The 14,046-nt window shown below is 37.2% G+C and overlaps 1 long non-coding RNA gene across 2 annotated transcripts in view; it reads right to left on the reverse strand.

Moving 5' to 3' along the window:
- LOC126876803 (uncharacterized) overlaps window positions 1-14,046 on the reverse strand; it is a 25,385-nt gene continuing 11,339 nt past the window's right edge. Inside the window, exons 2-3 of one of the 2 annotated variants that reach the window (XR_007694534.1) lie at window positions 12,389-13,001; window positions 1-45 (exon numbers count right to left, since the gene is read on the reverse strand). This is a non-coding gene — a long non-coding RNA (uncharacterized LOC126876803). Of the gene's footprint in view, window positions 46-11,728; window positions 12,289-12,388; window positions 13,002-14,046 lie in introns of those variants that run through there. The other variant, XR_007694533.1, reaches the window with a different exon arrangement.

The following is a 14,046-nucleotide window of genomic DNA, read 5'->3' on the forward strand; positions in this document are numbered from 1 at the left end:
TATGTGTTATAGTGCTGTTCGTCGAATAATACAGATATCGAACACCTAAAAGGAAAAAGGAAAATTATTATACGTGTTTCAATTATTGCTTAAATATAAAACGTGTTAACTTAATGAACAATTAACTAGTGAAAGTGAAAGTTACCTTGTGAACAAGTGATCAACATACAAGAAAGTGTACGTGCAAGTATAGGTTATGGATCGTTGTTCGTGGAACACAACGTATGACAGCTACCTAAAATAAGTGAATAAATTAGTTTCAATTGTCTCAGTGCAAAATACAAGGTTACTAAATGTTATAACTATATTATGGATAAATCAAAAGGAGGTGTAACACTGTCCGTCGAATAATACAGATAGCGAAAACCTAAAAAGAAAAAGGGAAAATTATTATGTGTACTCCAATTATTGTTTGAATATACAACGTGTCGATTCAATAAATAATTAAAAGAGGGGAAGTGAAAGTTACCTTGTAAACAAGTAATCATCAAACAAGAAGGTCTACATGCAAAATATGATATGGCTCCCTGCTTGCGGGACACCATGTACCAGCTGAAAATAAACGAACGAATTAACTTCAATTGTCTTAATGCAAAGAGCAGCATCGCTAAATGTTATAACGGTGCTGTGGAGGCGTGGCAGTGTTCGTCGAATGACACAGATAGCGGAAACTTGGAAAAAGAAAAGAAGTTTATTACGAGTGTTCCAATTACTGTTTGAATGTAAAACGTGTTAGTTCAACGAATAACGAAAACAGTGAAAGTGCAACTTACCTCGTGAACAATCAATCACCATACAAGGAAGTGTACATGCATGGATTTCGCAGATTAACAAGAAGAAATAAAATAGCTGATAAATATAGAAAGTGGTTAGAAAATAATTAAGATAGATTAATTGAGAGTTAGTAATAAATATAACCGGAGTAAAAGGATATTTTATTGTGTATTAATCTACGTAGTATTGTTATATTATTATATCTAACATGTAGAAGTGGATTTTGTACGCATATATGTATATAGTTACAATCCAAGTAGTATTCATAATATTTATTTTCACTGATAACAAGTACGTAAAACCTAAAATAAAACAAAGGTTTTAACAATAAAAAAAAAAACAAAAAAAAGGGGGAAGAAGAAAAAAAAAGAAGAAAAAAAAGGAAAGAAAAAAAATATAATATATATAAATATAAAATTTTCTTTTTCTATAAAAGGTTATTCCTATTTCTGATAAACTCGAGAAACGAAAACATTATACCATGATACACTGACACAAAGATACACCACACAGAAGAAACTAATAGAGAACGCTTTAAGCTTGGCAAACTTACCGCCCGACGAATTTGCATACACCATAACCAAAACCCAGGACACATGGCTTTGATTGTTATTTAATAAGGTTTGGGTTTATAAAATAACGATTCACTTAGATTCGTTTTCTCCAATATATTTCAGTCTTATAACACGTCTTACCACACAGGAATCTCCAAGTCAATAGAACAACGTGGTCGACTTCTAAGACAAAAGAGCGTCGTTAGAAGTCGTACCAACTTAGCTTGTAGTAAGCAGCGATCATACCAACTTAACATTTCTCAACACTCCCCTTTGATCGCTAGTTTCTACAAGCCCCATAGCTTTGGTAAATTGCTGGGTCTTAATCCTAGTTAGGCCTTTGGTGAGAATGTCAGCCACATTCTCAGGACTAGGTACATAAGTATAATCTAGTATCCCCCTCGATACGCAGTTCTTAACGTAAAAGTAGCGCACTTGGACGTGCTTAGAACTCTCAGCAACTATTTCGTCCTTTGACCATGAAATAGCTCCGATATTATCGCAGAATATCTTGCAGAGGCGATGGCAATATGACAGTTGACCCAATTCCTTTAACAGTAAAGAAATCCACACTGTTTCCCTTGCTGCTTCCTGCATTGCCACAAATTCCGCTTCGCACGTCGATTGAGCTATAATCGGTTGTTTTTTGGATAGCCAGGATATCGCACCACCAGCGAGTATGAACACATACCCGCTCCTGGATTTCCTGTCTACCGTACAACCCGCAAAATCCGAGTCGCAAAACACCTTCAGAGGTTGCCCGGTCCTTTGGTATACTAACTTCAAGTCTTTGGTCTTTAGTAAATATCTGAATACCCGCTTCGCTGCTTTCCAATCGGATACAGTCGGATTCGCGCATCTTTGGCTTAGTTTCCCTATTGCACACGCAACATCAGGACGACTTACAGTAGCTACATACATTATGTGCCCCACAGCTTGTTCATATAATTTACTGTCGAGAGGCTCATCACGTTCAATATCAAAACCAGCCTCGCATTCTCTAGCTAGCGGTGTCGACACTCCCACCACCCCAACCTCACGAGTAATGTCAAACAGATCCAGCATTTGACCTATCTGTACAGATTGATCGAATACTACAGTGGTGCTGTTTGGCTTACTCAGGTGGATGGACAGAAATTGAGTGTCTACGCCTAGCATTCTAACATCTAATTTGTCCTTAATCCTAGTTTTGAATATCTCAATCCACTCATTCGTCCCAAACACGAGGATGTCGTCCACATACACAGCTACAATAAATTTTTTAGACGCATATATATATATATATATATATATATATATATATATATATTCAATCAATCAATTTGGACAGTTACATATAAGTATAAACATATATGCCGAACATGTAATAACCTAGTAAATATTAGAGACAGTGCTTCCAATACTATGCAATAAATACAATATTATCAATTTATGAAATAAAAGTATACATGAAGTCAAAAACTAATAGTTTAACGAATACATAAAACATACAATATTGTATTATTAAAGAAATGAAGGTTACATTGTCAGAAATATATATATGTGTGCGAATTCTATCAAATCGATAATCTAAGATACATACTTAAAACTAGCCTACATTCCGGTAAAGGATAAATAAATAATTGACATTTCATTTCGTATGAATACTACACTGCCTAGAGAAATATGCATATGAATACGTGTATATATATATATATATATAATGTTTTGTAATTCTTCGATTGCGTTATTTATTGTTTTGAGTAGTTTATTTTATAGAGTATTCGATAATATAAAACATACGCGCACACATACATACATATATATATATATTCCTGGCGTTTCAATTATTTTCCCCTTTTGTAGTTATTCTTATTTCCTGGTTTATTTTGAATTGTGTGTATATGTATTTTGTTTATTGGTTGGATCCGTTAATCGCCCTCGTTTTGTTAATCCTTCCTTTCGTTTCGTAGTGCCGTGTGTTCGTTTGTGCATTCAAATCCTTATTCGCGTGTTTTGTATAGAATGGTTTTCTTGTTCTTGTTACGGCGTGTGCGGAGCGCGGGACGTGACACCCCCGCCCTTGAAGTTCAAATTTCGAAAGGAAATTTGACTGATGGTATCTCTGAGTTCGCTCAAGGCGGACGTAGATGTCGTTGGTAGTTGAGTGACTACCGGTGTTATCGATATCCCTTGAGGTTGTGCTGTTTGATCATCGATATTTCGTCTTCTTTTGAGGTATCGTAGCGGGTGGGTGACTGAGCCGCATATTGCTCCTAATAGGGCGATTCCACATTCGTAAGTTTCACGTAACTGGTATCCGTGTGCGGCTATATCTATTATTGTTTTGATTAGTTTAAATATTGCGAGTATTCCAAATATTGCTGCACTGACAGTTCCAAATTCCATAAAACCAGTCCATAAGCTTGATACGGTATTTTTCGCTATTGTCGTTAATGTGTTTTGTCCATCATTCCCAGGATGTTTACTGTTCCAGGGACGATTGTTTTTCCTGTTGCTCCTCTCGCCAATGCGTTCGAGACTGCAGATTTTCTGCCGGGAACATGACGTGGCTTCCGCTCGTGGCCAACGACGATGGTGCTGAATATCGCCACGTTTGGCGCACGTCCGGGTGGAGTTCCTGTGGTGCGATTCCTTTGCCAAACGGGTAGTTCCGAGTAGCATTTTGTTGTATGTCGTACCTTTACTTGTACCGGAATGCATTTGACTATATGGATCGCTTCTCCTGCGATCAGAGCCATGTGTCCTGGGTTTTGGTTATGGTGTATGCAAATTCGTCGGGCGGTAAGTTTGCCAAGCTTAAAGCGTTCTCTGTTAGTTTCTTCTGTGTGGTGTATCTTTGTGTCAGTGTATCATGGTATAATGTTTTCATTTCTCGAGTTTATCAGAAATAGTAATAACCTTTTATAGAAAAAGAAAATTTTATATTTATATATATTTGTTAAGGAAATTCGAGGATTTGGGAATACAAATTATTGCCTATATTTCCCACACAACAGTTATACATCTATATTACTCTCTGAAGAACGTCTTGCACGCACGCTGGTCGCCAACCGACTATCCTAGATTCTGCTAACATCTGGCAACAGTCTTTTGTCTCCACTAAGCCTTGACGCCCTCTGGCCCTTACACACACACTCTCATGTACAGTGTAAATGTATCACTTCCCTAACAATATTATATTTTTTTTCTTTCCTTTTTTTTCTTCTTTATTTTTCTTCTTCCCCTTTTTCTTTCTTTTTTTTTGTTTTTTTTTTTATTGTTAAAACCTTTGATTTATTTTAGGTTTTACGTACTTGTTATCAGTGAAAATAAATATTATGAATACTACTTGGCTTGTAATTATATACATGTCGGAGATGAAAGGAAAGCCGAAGCCTTTCCTTGGAAATTTTGGGAACATCCTCTAGTACCTTAGCCTAGATTTTATTATAGTTGTAATTGCTTAAGATTTGTAATAAGCGAGATTGGGTTCGAGGTGAGAATCGGTCGCTGAACGTAGCCACGGTCACGGGATGGATGTTTTATCTAACGGAGGTCTGGAGTGGTTGTATGTGTTTTCCGAGAAATGTGGTTGTGGCGGCATGCGGCCTCGAGAGCGGGCCTAGCCACGTGTGATGTTGCCTCGGAGGTGCCGATGCAATGGGACATACATTGTATTAGTAATCAAAACTCCAGGCAGAAACTGCCTAGCAACGGCGTTTGGAACTTTCTCGATGCTTCCAACGAGTGTGCCTAGCAACGGCGTTTGGAACCTTCTCGATGCTTCCAAACGGGTATAGAAAACAAAATGCAATCGTACAGGGAGAAAAATCACCACGAGGCTGGCATTCTTGCGATTGCCTTGGAGAGTGATACATCGAGCATTTTCGACGATCGCATTTGCGTCTAAGTTAGTTTCGCTTAGTAAGGAGTTATCCCGGTGACCGTGGATTCGTTTGAACTCAAACATTGCTAATAGTATTATTTAATTTAATTTAATTATTCGTAGATCGTATTATTCATTAGTCTTAGTGTTTGTTAGACTTATTATTAGTTGTACTTATTATTTGTTAAGCTTAGTGATAGACCTGTATATACGTGTAAATAAAATCTCGGCTTTGTGAAACGATGGCTAGTCCACATGAAGAGTCGTCGCGCGCCCAAAATTCGAATCGTGATCCGACATACATATATGCGTACGTATTGGTAAGTAGTATAAATGAGATTTGTTTTATTGTTATAAATATATAAGTATATATCATCAATAGGAATAAATATCACAAATGTACCTTGTCTTCGAGTATATATATATATATATATATATATATATATATATATATATATATAGTGGTGAACATAAGTGAAAATTATATGCATAGTTATAAATATTGTTTGTTTACAGGTGGATAGCATCAGTATTTGGTTTCGTACAAATACTTTACAGTTCCACTGTGTGAATTGCTATTCATGTTGTTCCATCCGTCGTTCAGAAAATGGTTGATGAGTTCGCCATCAGTTCTGTACACACATATAAAAATAGTTAATGTATATATGTAGTATCGTGAGTGAGAGGCCTGGGAGTTGGCGGGTGATCCGCGTGGAATGTCGCGAGAGCCGAGGCGTTTGTTTTTGATCGCGTAGTTTTGGAAAGAGGAGACCTACGTGATCTTGGCCACGAGCGGTTGCCAAGGGACGGGAGAAAAGGAATCAACAAACAGAGTTTGCGAGTGGCGTTGCCGAGAGAGTGTTGATTGCATTTTGTGAAAGTCGAGTCGTTATCTAATTATTTAGTTGTGCTGTTTTCTGTACGTTTGGTGTGAATAGTTCAGGTTGAACAACAATCGTCTTTTTCTGTCCGATTAACATCTGTATCATCCATTCCTTGTAAATATATTATATCACGATATTACATATATATATTATTTATTTTTTTTTATATATATAATTTTCGTTTGGATCTGTTCCTTTGTACGAATACTGTATCCCTGTATATAATATAATATATATAATATGTTATAATTATGTTAGTTGTTATTTATTATATATATTTTCCTTAACTCTCTCCCCATTTTCCTTGTTTTTTTTTTTTTTTTTTTTTTTTTTTTTTTTATTAGTACCTAACATTGCTATTATGATGCTGTATTGTATTGCATTGGCTGTTATTTGTATGTGCGCGCGACGAATTTTTCAACATGGTCGCTCGCGTGTCTCTTTGGTATGGCGTTGGTTTAATGTCAACAGTAACGTGTTGTTGAAATAACTAATTAATTGTTAATCACTATAATTTTATTTAGTAGTGTTTTGTAATATTGTTTTGTGTTTCATGATATTGTGTGTGTCAATACCGTGTGCTACTTTAATGTGATAGCATGGATTGTATTGTTACCGAATTTCAATAGTCATTGTTTTGATTATACGTGACTTGCATTTATGTAAGTCTCGTTTAATTTAGTTAATGTTTTGTGTATTGTGTTACCAGTTATTTCGTGTAGCATAACTTTATTCCTTCGCACCGAGGTCAGTTATGTCTTGTCGTTAATATTTAGTTAGTCTATCTTGATTAATATATATATTTAACAAATATTTAAGAAACAATGGCGAGTGTTGTGGAATCGTTGGACGAAAAAATGGTTTTGACATTGTCGGAAAAGCTTAAAGCATGGGATGCGAACTTTCGCGATATGAGTGCAAAACTCGCCGAATTACAAAGCGGCTTATTCGAACTTAAAACAAAACAAGAACCTAAAACACCCGTATCGCCGCCGACAACGCAACAAGAGACGGTCCAGCCGAGTGGACATACCCAGCCAATTAAGCTAAAAGATGCGATCGAATCGGTGCCAGTGTTTGACGGATATCGACCATCGGTATTCCACTTTTTAAGAGCTTGTGAGCGCGCGCGAAATATGATTTCCAGATATCAAGAACCTCAATTGGTAAAATTGTTAGTAAATAAGCTCCGTGGACACGCGCCCCTCGCCATCGAAGACACAGAATTAACGAGTCTAAACGATTTCGGAAACAAATTAAAGGATCTATTCGGCCCAAAGAAATCTCTTAACGAATATAAAGGGGAATTAGGAACGATATTTCAACGACCCGGGGAAGACATATTAGATTATATGGATCGCGTTAGAAATCTTAGATTGGCAATAATGGACGGAGAAAGAGGCGACTACGGCATCATATCCCCCGATATCCAAGATACTATAGATTGGGAAACGAAAGAAGCTTTCGTTAAAGGACTTCCGAACGAGGTATATGTGCGAGTAAAAATAGCAGGGTACCATACTTTAGAAGATGCGTATCGTCAAGCCGTCAAAGCAACACACGAATTGAAACAAATAACCGATAGAACGCGACCCCAACGACCGACACCCTCGAACTATTACAGACGCGACAACGCACATCCTTCGAACACTAACAACAATATCAGGAACAACCGCCAAGATCGAAGATCGCTACCTCCATCGCAGAATTTTTTGAATTCTACAAGACAAAATATCACGTGTAACTATTGCAAAAAACCCGGGCATCTAGTGAAAGACTGTTACAAATTTAAAGCCCGAGTAGATGCCGGATTAATCGTACCCTATGCTTCGAGACCATCGGGAAACCAAACACGTCCTTCGGGAGAATGGGGCGAGCCACGAAGGAACGATACGCCGAATCGCCCAAGAGTACAGGCGGCAACCAGGCGACTGGCGCCGACGGCAACAAACAGAACAAGGACAGCCACACCCGCGAGATCGACTACACCACCCATAACGAGAGACAGAGCGAACGCAATGCCGACCATAAGATCGAACGAACAACCACTAAATATTGTGGGGGAGTCATCCCACAACCAAACGAGGTCACAGACAGAGAATCCAGAATCTCAAGGCAAAAGGAAAAGAGTGAAGCACAAGCAACCGGCGAAGGAAAATCATCAGGAGTTGAATTCAGATTCGGAAGGCGACCTCTCCGAATTATTTCAATAAAATTTAACGATTCCCCAACGAACCCAACTGCACGAATAGTTTCCCCAGATCTAAAGACTAAGACGAGTTTATTATTAGACTCTGGATCGGAAATCAACATTATCAAGAAACCTGCTTTACTCGATTCAGCCATCATCGACGAAAAGGAATCAATCGAAGTGCGAGGAATTACGGCAACGAGCCTGGTCTCCCTAGGGCAGACGGTAATACAGGTTGCGGGCCATCCGGTTGGTTTTCATCACAGTCGATGATTCATTGCTAATCGATCAAGACGGAATCCTAGGATCCGAATTTTTTGCAGGTTGTAAGGCTCGTTTAGATTATGAGGGAAAACATATCAGATGGGGAAATATTTATATTCCCTTCGATAGTAAAGAAAAAATAATTATACCGAAGCGAAGTTCAATAACGTGTTCAGTTAATATCGCTAATCCAGAGATAAAAGAGGGATTTATTCCAAGAATCGAGCCGAACAAGGGAATCTATTTTGGTAATGCAGTTGTGAGGAATCATAAAGGAAAAGGTTACATAAGAGTAATAAATACTACTTCGGGAGATTACGTATTTACAACACCAACGATGGTAATTAAAGAATTTGAAAATCCCCCCCGCCCCCCACCCCGCTTCCTAGGACAGCGTGCAATACAGTTCTAAGATCGGAGGAAAGTAGATACGATAAAATAAATGAGTTACTACGACTCGAACATTTGAACGAAGAAGAAAAGGAAAATGCTAAAAAATTGATTCGTAATAATCAAGATAGGTTTCATATTCCAGGAGATACATTGGAAGCAACCGAAGTTCTGGAACATAGGATAATTACAACGGATAATATACCCATCAATACTAAACAGTATCGATATCCACCAATACATCGAGAAGAAATAAATCGACAGGTCCAAGAACTACTAGATACGGACGTAGTGGAACCATCAATATCTCCATATAACTCCCCGTTATGGATTGTGCTCAAAAACCCGATTCGCAAGGAAATAAGCGCTGGAGATTAGTCATCGATTATAGAAAATTGAACGATAAAACGATTGGCGATGCCTTCCCACTACCCAACATTACAGAAATATTGGATCAATTAGGAAGTGCAAAATATTTTTCCACGTTTGACTTGGCATCGGGCTTTCACCAGATCCGTATGTCACAGGAAGATGCCCACAAAACTGCATTTTCGACACCATACGGGCATTTTCAATTCAAAAGAATGCCCTTTGGATTAAAAGATGCCCTAGCAACATTTCAACGTTTGATGAATTCAATATTATCTGGTCTGCAAGGAATAGAACTATTCGTCTATCTGGATGACATAGTGATTTATTCCACGTCTCTCCAAGAACGCGAAATTAAATTTAATAAATTAATGGAAAGACTGAGGAAAGCTAAATTACGATTACAACCTGATAAGTGCGAATTTTTACGACACGAGGTGAATTATTTAGGACATATAATTAGTGAGGATGGCGTGAAACCCGACCCAAAGAAAGTCGAAGCCGTATCAAAATTTCCACGACCAAAGAGGGCGAAAAATATCAAACGATTTCTGGGACTAGCAGGATATTACAGAAGATTTATACCCGATTTCCCCAAGGTCGCGAAACCATTGACACAACTATTAAAGAAAGATACTCCCTTTAAATGGACAGAAAATCAAGAAAACGCATTCAATAATTTAAAGACAGCGTTAGTGACGAAACCCATCCTGCAATATCCAGACTTTTCTAAACCCTTTAACCTTACTACAGACGCATCAGGATATGCAATAAGCGGTGTACTGAGTCAAGGGCCAATCGGAAAGGATTTGCCGATTGCGTATGCCTCAAGGCTATTAAATCCCGCCGAACGAAACTACTCTACCATAGAAAAGGAGTGTCTGGCAATTGTTTACAGCGCAATGCACTTCCGACCGTATCTTTACGGAAGAAAGTTTACCATCGTAACCGATCATAAACCTTTAGCGTGGATGCATTCTATCAAAGATCCTACTTCAAGAATTTGGAAATGGAAATTAAAGTTATCGGACTTCGAATTTGATATTGTATACAAAGAAGGCAGGGCGAACGCAAACGCAGACGCATTATCTAGGAACCCTCCGGAAGTTTGTTTACCAATCAGAAAGAGAGAGGAAGTCTCACCGATTCGCTATCCTGTCTCAAAAAGATTCGAAATAGATACGTCAACCGAAGACTCTCCCATATTCGAAGCTAAACCACACGTCTTGCCTCAATCCAGTGATTCTAAAAATCAAGGAAAGGGTTTTACCCGAAAACATTTTACAATAGAAGAAACCCCCATAAAATATTTAGACCAAGCATTAGCAGAAATCGATGTAAGTACAGATAGAGCAATAACCAATCGAGAAAAAGAAGGCACGGATACAACAAGCGAAAAAGAGACCTCCACTGTAATTCCAGAACTAATTCAACAACGAGAAAAGGACACGAGACCTACGATAATTGCGGAACTAAGAATTTCAGAAACCCGAGACTCAATTGCGAGAGTAAATGACCATAAAGTAGTATTTATAGATATACATGGCAATCCGATAGATAAAGGAGCCTTAGAAATGAAGGAAACGGGAAAGTTACCTCGTTATGAAGATTTAATGTTAGAAAAAGCAAGATTGAATTACGATTCTGGAAAATACATTGTATTCCTACCGATAAAGGAAAATAGAAATATTCCAATAACACCAGAAAATTTATTAAACTCGCTAAGATCTCTATTAGACGCAGTAAATGAGAAACAATACCCTGGCGATATACAATCAGAAAATTAAAGGAAATATTTATGGAAAAAACCTTAACCATCACCATTTGCACTGGGGAAGTAATTACCCCATCTGTGGAAGCGCGGAACAACATAATACGAGAAAAACATGAATCAAGCGTAGCAGGACACAAAGGAATAACAAAAACTTATCAAAGAATACGACAACATTACTATTGGGAAAATATGAAAAAGGAAATTCAAGATTACGTAAGAACATGTAAGGAATGTCAATTGAAGAAACTCACAAGAATAAAAGCAAAGCAACCAATGGTACTTACAGACACACCAGGTAAAGCGTTCGATAAGGTTAGTATGGATATTATAGGTCCATTACCAAAAACCCAAAAGGGAAACGAATATATATTAACTATCCAAGACTTATTAACAAAATACTCAATTGGGATTCCACTAGGAGGAATCTCTTCAGCCTCTCGGCCTATCTTAGCGGACGTTTTTGTAAAGCGATTTATTTGTCGTTTCGGGTCACCGAGAGCTATTCTCACTGATCAAGGAACGAACTTTACATCCTCACTAATGAAGAAAGTAGCAAAGAGATTCCGCATCAAACAATATACCACGACGGCATATCATCCACAAAGTAACGGTTCAATCGAAAGATCTCACCACGTGCTGATAGAATATCTCAAATTATACATTGAAAATTCCAAAAATTGGGACGAATGGGTAGAATTAGCTATGTTTTCCTATAATACCTCTGTACACGAAGGAACGAAATTCTCCCCGCACGAATTAGTTTTTGGACATCTAGCCAGAGAACCTACTGGTGAAGTAATAATCGAAGAGAACATGGAACCAACTTACGCAGAATATCTCGAAGATCTGTTCGATAAAATTAACACCGTACAACGAATGGCGAGAGAAAATTTGATAAAATCCAAACTAAGATCAAAAGAATATTACGACCGACGAATCAACCCCCAAGATTTTAAAATAGGAGATTCGATATATTTACTAAAAGAACCCAGTAAAGGAAAATTCTCCGATCAATATACTGGACCATACAAAGTGCTAGAAATCTTGCAGAACCAAAACGTCAAGATCGAAGTAAAAGGGATTCCGCGAACGGTGCATTTAAACAAGTTAAAACTAGCGCATAATCGAAATAAGCAATGAATAAAGCGATTTCAGTGGGCAACGTAGTGCGGTAGTATATGTTATAGTGCTGTTCGTCGAATAATACAGATATCGAACACCTAAAAGGAAAAAGGAAAATTATTATACGTGTTTCAATTATTGCTTAAATATAAAACGTGTTAACTTAATGAACAATTAACTAGTGAAAGTGAAAGTTACCTTGTGAACAAGTGATCAACATACAAGAAAGTGTACGTGCAAGTATAGGTTATGGATCGTTGTTCGTGGAACACAATGTATGACAGCTACCTAAAATAAGTGAATAAATTAGTTTCAATTGTCTCAGTGCAAAATACAAGGTTACTAAATGTTATAACTATATTATGGATAAATCAAAAGGAGGTGTAACACTGTCCGTCGAATAATACAGATAGCGAAAACCTAAAAAGAAAAAGGGAAAATTATTATGTGTACTCCAATTATTGTTTGAATATACAACGTGTCGATTCAATAAATAATTAAAAGAGGGGAAGTGAAAGTTACCTTGTAAACAAGTAATCATCAAACAAGAAGGTCTACATGCAAAATATGATATGGCTCCCTGCTTGCGGGACACCATGTACCAGCTGAAAATAAACGAACGAATTAACTTCAATTGCCTTAATGCAAAGAGCAGCATCGCTAAATGTTATAACGGTGCTGTGGAGGCGTGGCAGTGTTCGTCGAATGACACAGATAGCGGAAACTTGGAAAAAGAAAAGAAGTTTATTACGAGTGTTCCAATTACTGTGTTAGTTCAACGAATAACGAAAACAGTGAAAGTGCAACTTACCTCGTGAACAATCAATCATCATACAAGGAAGTGTACATGCATGGATTTCGCAGATTAACAAAAAGAAATAAAATAGCTGATAAATATAGAAAGTGGTTAGAAAATAATTAAGATAGATTAATTGAGAGTTAGTAATAAATATAACCGGAGTAAAAGGATATTTTATTGTGTATTAATCTACGTAGTATTGTTATATTATTATATCTAACATGTAGAAGTGGATTTTGTACGCATATATGTATATAGTTACAATCCAAGTAGTATTCATAATATTTATTTTCACTGATAACAAGTACGTAAAACCTAAAATAAAACAAAGGTTTTAACAATAAAAAAAAAACAAAAAAAAGGGGGAAGAAGAAAAAAAAAGAAGAAAAAAAAAGGAAAGAAAAAAAATATAATATATATAAATATAAAATTTTCTTTTTCTATAAAAGGTTATTCCTATTTCTGATAAACTCGAGAAACGAAAACATTATACCATGATACACTGACACAAAGATACACCACACAGAAGAAACTAATAGAGAACGCTTTAAGCTTGGCAAACTTACCGCCCGACGAATTAGCATACACCATAACCAAAACCCAGGACACATGGCTTTGATTGTTATTTAATAAGGTTTTGGGTTTATAAAATAACGATTCACTTAGATTCGTTTTCTCCAATATATTTCAGTCTTATAACACGTCTTACCACACAGGAATCTCCAAGTCAATAGAACAACGTGGTCGACTTCTAAGACAAAAGAGCGTCGTTAGAAGTCGTACCAACTTAGCTTGTAGTAAGCAGCGATCATACCAACTTAACATTTCTCAACACTCCCCTTTGATCGCTAGTTTCTACAAGCCCCATAGCTTTGGTAAATTGCTGGGTCTTAATCCTAGTTAGGCCTTTGGTGAGAATGTCAGCCACATTCTCAGGACTAGGTACATAAGTATAATCTAGTATCCCCCTCGATACGCAGTTCTTAACGTAAAAGTAGCGCACTTGGACGTGCTTAGAACTCTCAGCAACTATTTCGTCCTTTGACCATGAAATAGC

The sequence above is a fragment of the Bombus huntii genome, unplaced genomic scaffold (assembly GCF_024542735.1).
Source record: "Bombus huntii isolate Logan2020A unplaced genomic scaffold, iyBomHunt1.1 ctg00000095.1, whole genome shotgun sequence".
Taxonomy (NCBI): Eukaryota; Metazoa; Arthropoda; class Insecta; order Hymenoptera; family Apidae; genus Bombus; species Bombus huntii.